The following is a 7,835-nucleotide window of genomic DNA, read 5'->3' on the forward strand; positions in this document are numbered from 1 at the left end:
TGTGTAAAAAAGCAAAATGTATGAAGTGTAAAATATTATTACTCTGCTAACCTAATAGGGACCCCGGTTGGCCCACAAAGGTGCAATATTTGGCCCTTTGAAATTAGCCCCAGACCTAATGCTAAGGTAACTGTAAATGGTTTCAATTAACCACAGCCTTTCTGCTTTCAAAGATGTGACATACTCATTTGTGTTTGGAATGAGGCTTCTAAATGAAAATGTAAAGAACATTGGGAACTAATAAACAACGTCAAAAGTGGAAGTAAAGACTGTTTTGTCTGGCTAGTTTTTAGACAGTGTCTCTTCAGAATAGCTGGGAGATGTCAGGCTCTTACGTTAAATGAGCACTTTGCAAATAGAACGACAAAGTTCCTTAATACAAAAAAAAAGTAAACCATCACAAGTAGCCACAAGAAGTAATGGGAACTTGTTATCAAAACAAAAAGATACACATCTGATGACAGAGTTAAAATTTGTCAGAATAAATGAGAATAGGAATATAGATAACTAAATATGTATAGTTATGTATAAAACCTACTCTGGGAACTTGGTAACACTAAACACTAAAAATAACAAAGTTACATAATAAAGGTATGACCTGGTAAAGCCATATTTCCTGACTTCCTTTTGAACTCTGTCCCAACTTTTTGATCCCTGAATTTTTATCATTTAGGCCAATAACAAGGTCCAAAAAGCATAGTGGGTTTATTTCTAGTTTCTTTTCTTGTTTCACACTTTTTTTTGAACAAGGAAATATATTGCTATCTTGCATTGTATAGAGGATGCTCCCGTTCCGTCTGGACCTTGTAATGGACAGGGGTTGCATTTTGAACAATCCAGCCTGTGTCTTCATCTGTAAAATAGAAAGAGTGACAGGAATATGTCACAGTGGTGTCATCGCTGGGCAGGGTGTGCACAGCACGTAGAACAGAGCCTGGCATGTAGAAGGCACGATCCTAAGTACTAATAAATATCCATTGGTATTAATGCCAGCACAGGTCTCTGCTTTATGCCGACAACACCAGGAATTTAAACAGGACCAAAGGAACTGTGAAGGAGATGCACCCCCACCCCACCACTCAGCAGTCCCTGCCCCCAGCTCTACTCCTCCCTTCTCCCCAGGGCTGCACTCTGCTGGGCTTGTTTTGCTCTCCAGCCACCCTCTTGGATTTGACAGTCTGGCTTCTGAAACAAGCATTGAGTTTCAGAACTGTTTTGTCTTAGGCTGGCTCTGCTCTGGCCTGCCCTCTCTCAGCTGGAAAGTTCAAATTCTTCTATGGTGAACCAACCCACTGCCCAGGATCCCAACACACTGCCCAGTTCTACCAGGAGGGAACACACGGTGTTGGACACCCCCGGCCTCTAGCAACTGTCCCACCTGTCCAGGACCTCTGGAGGGACCAGATGTATGTGTGATTAAATGCGACTGGTTAAACAAGGTAGGAAAGTTGTGCTAGTGCATGACTCAAAAGGTGTGGAGGGCTATGCATGGTGGCGCACACCTGTAATCTCAGCACTTGGGAGGCTGAGGCAGGAGGATTGTTGCTAGTCTGAGACCAGCCTAGGGTACATAGCGAGTTCAAGGCCAGCCTAAACTATCGAGTGAGACCCTGTCTCAAAAAAAGCAAAAACAAAAACAAAAGAAAGATGTAGAGGGCTGAGTGCACACCTGTGGTAATCCTAGCTGCTCACGAGGCTGAGGCAGGAGGATCACAATTTCAGTGACAGCCTGGGCAAGTTAGTGAGACCGTGTCGCAAAATAGCTGAGGATATAGCTTGCTGGTAGAGTGCTTGCCAAAAATATGAAGCCCAGAGTTCAACTCCTGTTGTATATAGCGCACATGAAACCACTCGTTTAAATAAACTTTTGAAAGAAAAGTTCATTCCAGTGAACAGATACTAAAATCAGGGACTAGAATCAGGAGATTCTTACAGCTCTTGGGAAAAGCTGAGTTTATCACATCCGTGTGGGGATGGGTGGACATAGGGGGAGAGAGGGGCAGCTGGCTGGCAGAGGTTTCACCCATGGGTGGCGGATGGGCTGACACCAGGGCAGAGACATCAGCACCTAACTGGGAATCGGGCTTGTGTAGGTATTGAAGGGGCCAAGGAATCATGTGGGGTGAACTGTTGAGGGTTGAATCCAAGAGTGGTCTGCATAGGTGTGTAGAAAGTCACTGGACTTTTTGGTGCCAGGGAGATTGACTTCAGTTTCCTGAGAATTAGCCTGTTGTCTGCTGAAAGCGGCCTGTTTGTTTTCATCCTGTTTGTTTGTGAAGGACTCACTTCGGTCAAGCATGACAGTCCCCAGTGCTGGGGGGAAAAATGTGAGGTAAAGGAGCTAATTCTACAAACTGTACACGTGAACAAAACTTTAGAAAAGTATATCATCCACTTTGGTGGTTTTACAGCAGTGATCTCTAAAAGCTAGCATGGACTCCCTTCAAACAAACAAGAAACATAAAGAGTAAGTTCAGAGGAACGCTAGTTTGCAGCAAGACAGCCTCATGTCTTTGAGAAATGTGGATTGTGCAAGAGTGCAGCCAACAGTTCGAAGACTAGTGTAAACAGTCCTTTTTGAATGAAGGGAGTAATTTGGACCCCAAATGCTGGGTAGCCATGGTGGGACTCGCTCCTTGATGGGACTCATTAGAAATGTATCAGCTATTTGTATGGAATGTGGACAGCTCATTGAGGATCAGGGAGAGACAAAAAATACTGCCACAGGTTCAAAAATCTGGCTTGTTAAAGTCCAAGACTGCCTATATCTAATCATATAATTTTGGGGGGGGGATACTGGGGATCAAACTCAGGACCTTGCACTTGCAAGGCAAGCGACAGCACCACTGAGCTAAATCCCCGGTCCCGATCATATAAAATTTAACAAGTTATAATACCATTCTCTCTGTCCTCCCCACCCCCAGCTCTAGGGAACAAACCCAGAGCCTCATCCATGCTAGGTAAGCACTCTACCGCTGAGCTGTACCCCCAAATGCCATCATTTTCTATCTTTAATCCAAACTAATCAACTATAAGATTGGATGGGAAAATATTACTTAATAGTCATCTGAGTGGATTAAGACTGGTGTTTTCATTGACTTCATGTGAATATAAGTAAAATGTCCCTGCCTAAAAGCTATCTTTACCTTAAGTGGCATTAGAAAAAGTCTTGGGATTTGGCCAAAAATCTTCTACTGGCCTTGGCTTTGAGATGTGGCTTCTGGAATGCCTACTCAATATTATTTCCATCATCCTTGAACTTTGGCATGCTTGGTGCTTGTGTGTTCAGAAAGATATTCTAAAATCTTCTCAGTCAGCAGTGTCACTGATATGAACAAAATACATCATTTGCATGCACATCTAGATCCATTTTCTGATACAAGCACATATTCTAGATGCAATCTGAGTAAAGACTATCTGAATTGTTGAAATTCTATCAAAGTATAAATGCATATTAATTACTGGATGAGCAAAATTCTGTAGCAGTTATTACGCTGCTGAATCAGAGAGTTGCCCAGACTGGGCTTGAATTTGCAACCCTCCTGCCTCAGCCTCCCAGCATGCTAGGATTATAGAGCTGTAGCTAAAATACATGTTTTTACAAAAGCCAAATTAAACCAACAAGCAAGTCAAATAGGCAAACAATCAGTTAAGTATACCATGAGAGCTATTTCCTAAAGGAATCCTTTGATAACAAAATATTGCCCCAAGCATTAATTTCCGTATAATGATTCAGACTGAGCATGCTTTGTGAGTTACTCTGGCTGGAACCTTACAGATAACACTAATTAGGGCTTGTAACACATTTAAGTATGGTAGAGTGTCCTCTTATTTATTACTTTTACTTTGTTTTTTGTCTTTTGTTTTTTTGGTACTGGGGATTGAACTCGGGTCCTTGTGCTTGCAAGGCAGGCCACTGAACCGCTGAGCTAAATCCCCAGCCCTATTACTTTTACTTTAACCAAACCCTGAAAACTAATAAGAGCCATCCTCTGTCCTAATTCAAATATTTTACCTGAAGCTATCAGATTTAGTTTCTTTAATACACTGAACTTAACCGTTTTCCATCCCTCTTAGCAGAATTCAGCGCGGGGATGAGCGGGGCCCACACCTGCTTGTCTCACGGAGGGAGTCGCGTTACATAGCTCCTGTGTTTGCCACCGAGGTTCATGAGGCTGGGCTCAGGAATCCAAGACCTGCCTGGACTACAGAGTGGAACTCTGTCTAAGAAAATAAGACCGGAAAAGAAAGAAAGGAACAGCCCCGTCTCCCGTCTCCCTTCGGGGTGACTTTCACCACCCAGTTCTGGGTGTGGCCAGCCCCCTCCCAGCTGGGCTTTCTGTCTGCCCAGGTACTGGCTGGGGGCGAACCTTCCGGGACCCAACATTTCCTGATTTCCAAATGCGCGGGGCAGTCCGCGGATGCCAAGCCCCCTCCCAGCTCAGACTGCAAAACAAGCAGCGGAAGGCCAGCCCGCCACAAGTGCTGGAAGGCTGCAAAGTCAGCAGAGGCCCAATGTCAGGCACAGACCAGAGAAGGCCTTGAGGAGACAACACCTGAGCAGAAGCTCCACGAAAGTGAGCGCGCGGCCAGTTCTGGGCCAAAGAGTACCCTTGTGGCCGGTGGGGAAAGAGCTGAGTAAGGCCTGAGGGGAAGGCACTTTGCTTCCACTTCCAAAGTGATGGAAGCCAGCGCCTGTGAGCAGGAAGCTAACTGATCTGACTTGGTTTTGGAATGTCACCCTGGCTGCTGACAGGGAGGGCAGACTGTAGCAAGAGAATTCTTTTGCTTTTCCCAGCTTTATTCAATACTAGGGTGTCACTTGTAACACTTCCGGTCCATGTGTGGTGTTTAATGGACACGGGTTCAGGAGATTCACCTTCAAAAGCCCTGAGATTACAATCTGATAGTGTTTATCTGCAGAAAACTCACCATCACATGGTTTTATTTTCAAAATAGTAACTAAAACAAGATGCAATATTTGCTAAAGTAGGTGTGGTAGTGCATGCCTATAATCCCTGCACTCAAGAGGCTGAGGCAGGAGGATTACCAAGAGTTCCAAGCCAGCCTGGGCTACACTGAGTTCAAGGTCAGCCTGAACTACATAATGAGATCCCATCTCAAAAAAAATTTTTTTGTTAGGAAACACTTAAATAACTAACAGAATATATGTAATGTACTCCCAACACTTCATATCGGGAGGTCAGGGAGTTAAAGTATCACAGATTCAATCAGTCAGACAATGAATTAAGAGACCTGTCTGACCAAAGACCTGAACAAAAGAAGCTAGATGGTACAAGATGGTCCTTAAAATAAATCATATCAAGATGGCTATGGTCCTCTGTTTTTCTTTTTCTTTCTCCTTTCTTTTGATTTCTGTGGCACTATGGACTAAATCTAGGTTTCTGTCCACGCTAGACAAGTGCTTTATCATGCAGCTGTATCACCCAGACATTTTAATTTTTTTTTTTTTAATTTTGAAACAGAATCTTACTAAGTTACCCAGACTAGCTTTGAACTTGTGATCTTCCTGTTCCAGCCTCTGGAGTCGCTGGGATCACAAGGCATACGCCACCAAACCTGACAGGGCTCGGGGTAGTTCTGAGGACTGAATTTGGGGCCGCTGCACTCAGCAACATTCCAGGTCCTCACCTCCTCCCTTTACACGGTCCTGCTGGATCTCTCATTGTCCAGGCTGTCCAGGCCGTCCTGTCTCAGCCTCCAAGTGATGCCCGTGCCCAGCTCACACTCTGCCTCTTAAGGAACTCCGTTTTACCACTTTCCCCAGGAGTGGTGCCCGGGACACGGAGCAGGAATTCACAGCAGACTTGCTGGAAACTTACTGGAAACCAGAATGGATTTGGTTGCTTAGGATGAAATATAGAACTATTATAGGAATCGACATAAACATCTGCATCTCCTCCGAGTGTGCCAGGAAAGTTTCTCCTAGTCCTTGGACACACTCACAGGTGACTGGAGAACTGGAGATTTAGGAGACACATCATCTAGTGTTCATGCTAGAACCTGAGCCAGGGCACCATGCTTCTCTCCTAGATCTACAAGTAAACACCGGCTGTTTGTGCAAGAGATTTAACGCTTCTGAGTCCTACTTTTCTCATCCGTAGGAATTGAGGATACTAATTTACTCTGCATGGTTGTTTTGAGGATTCGATGAGCTATTATGAATGCAGCATACTGCTTGGTATGTGTTAAGTGTTCAGTAAATATTAGTTCAGCCTGCACTCTGTAGGATACTGCTCTCAGAAAGCTATTGTCTCCAAGGATACTTGAGAGGCTGATTCACAATCAGATGCTGTTGAAAATAAGATGCGATGGCCACAGATTGAATACTGACTGACTTCTAAGAGTATTGCATTTGCAGCTTTTCCTTGAAAACCCAGGTTACCCAGGCATGGGGGCATATGTCTGTAACCCCAGAACCTGGGAGGCTGAAGCAGGAGAACGGCAAGTCTGAGGCCAGCCTGGGTTTACCTAGAGAGCGCAGGCCCAGCTTGGACTACACTGACAGTCTGTCTCAGAAAAATAAAACCAACCAATGAAACCCAAATGATCAGTGATCTTCCTTGCTGGAATTAGTGGGTGCCACTTGCATGAAATTCAGGGTGTTTACTTAATCTGGGTGCTGCCTGGTCTGAGGGTCAGAAGTAGATGCCAGGAGAGGTTTAACCAATAAGTGAAGAGGCTCCTATACCTCAGGCATAGCTGGAATGCACCTCAAGCAGGCTCTTCAGTCCTCTTCCTCCATGCATTTCTGAAAGGTGTATCAAAGCCAGGCCTTGCTCCAGGGACCTGTCTGGTCCTGGAGAGCAGCCAGAACAATCCTTAGTGGTTAACTCTATGAAGGAGGGAAGACACCCCCTTCCTCTTCTCAGACCCCTGCTCTGAGGCCACCATGAAACTGCCCTCTGAGCTATTTCCACAGACACTGACATGGTCTCAGTTCTCCCTCTCCCCAGCTATATGGCTGTGGACAAGTAACTCTGAACTTCAAGGTGTTTTCAGTTTTGGCCTTTATTTTAAGCGCTGGGGACTAACCCAGGGCCCAGGCGTGCTAGGCAAATGCTCTACAACTGGCTAGCTACATACCCAGTCTTGAGCACAGCCTCTGAAACATTTCCTTTCTTACCACCAACTCCCTGGCCCCTCCTGTCTACATGCACTTGGTCCATAAATTTACTTCTTATTGTACTGGAGAACGTTACAGAGTTCTCGCATTGCCAAACCATGACTGAGATTCCATAGAAATGGTCCCCCTCGTAAAGTCATGATAGTCTATTAAAACTCGACGCATGGGCATTTTCTGTAATTTCACAACTTTTTATATAATTGTAACAGGAGCTGGAATTTAAATCTGCTGCAGGTCCCCTCCTGTGTTTTACCCCCCCCACCACCAACCCTACCCCTGCGGGTGTAGACCTGGTGTAGACGCGGAAGGGGCTTGAAGGCCCAAGGAAGCGTCGGGCCGCGCACCGGGGGTGACTTGGGCCTCGCGTGAGCCGGGTTCGGGCCATAGCTTGTATTTGTTTTGCTTACTTTCGCATCGGTCCTTCACAAGTTCACAAGGCTGAGGTCACGTCCTCGCAGTTTTAACCGAGGGTACAAAACCAGTCCTGTCGTGCGCGCTTCTGGACGAATAATCAGTCAATAGGTATTCTGTTTCCAAAGAGCCTGGCGTTGTGCTCCTGGAATCTCGACCGCCGGCGCTCTCTAGCATAAAGCATTTTCTCTCGCCATGCACCCCAAAGCCTAGACCGGGCGGGGCAGCGTCGCGCGCGGACTACAACTCCCAGCGTTCCCCGCGCCGCTGTGAGCAC

At 45.7% G+C, this 7,835-nt stretch overlaps 1 long non-coding RNA gene across 1 annotated transcript; it reads right to left on the reverse strand.

Annotated features, from left to right (window-relative positions):
• Positions 1–36: 36 nt before the first annotated feature.
• On the reverse strand, positions 37–7,781 carry LOC104851748. Its single transcript, XR_777278.2, has 3 exons — positions 7,555–7,781; positions 6,713–6,820; positions 37–853 (listed from the first exon to the last, which is right to left on the reverse strand). It is a non-coding gene; the product is annotated as an uncharacterized LOC104851748 (long non-coding RNA).
• Positions 7,782–7,835: the final 54 nt, after the last annotated feature.

This window comes from Fukomys damarensis, unplaced genomic scaffold (assembly GCF_012274545.1).
Source record: "Fukomys damarensis isolate Sample0158 unplaced genomic scaffold, DMR_v1.0_HiC HiC_scaffold_17, whole genome shotgun sequence".
Classification (NCBI taxonomy): Eukaryota; Metazoa; Chordata; class Mammalia; order Rodentia; family Bathyergidae; genus Fukomys; species Fukomys damarensis.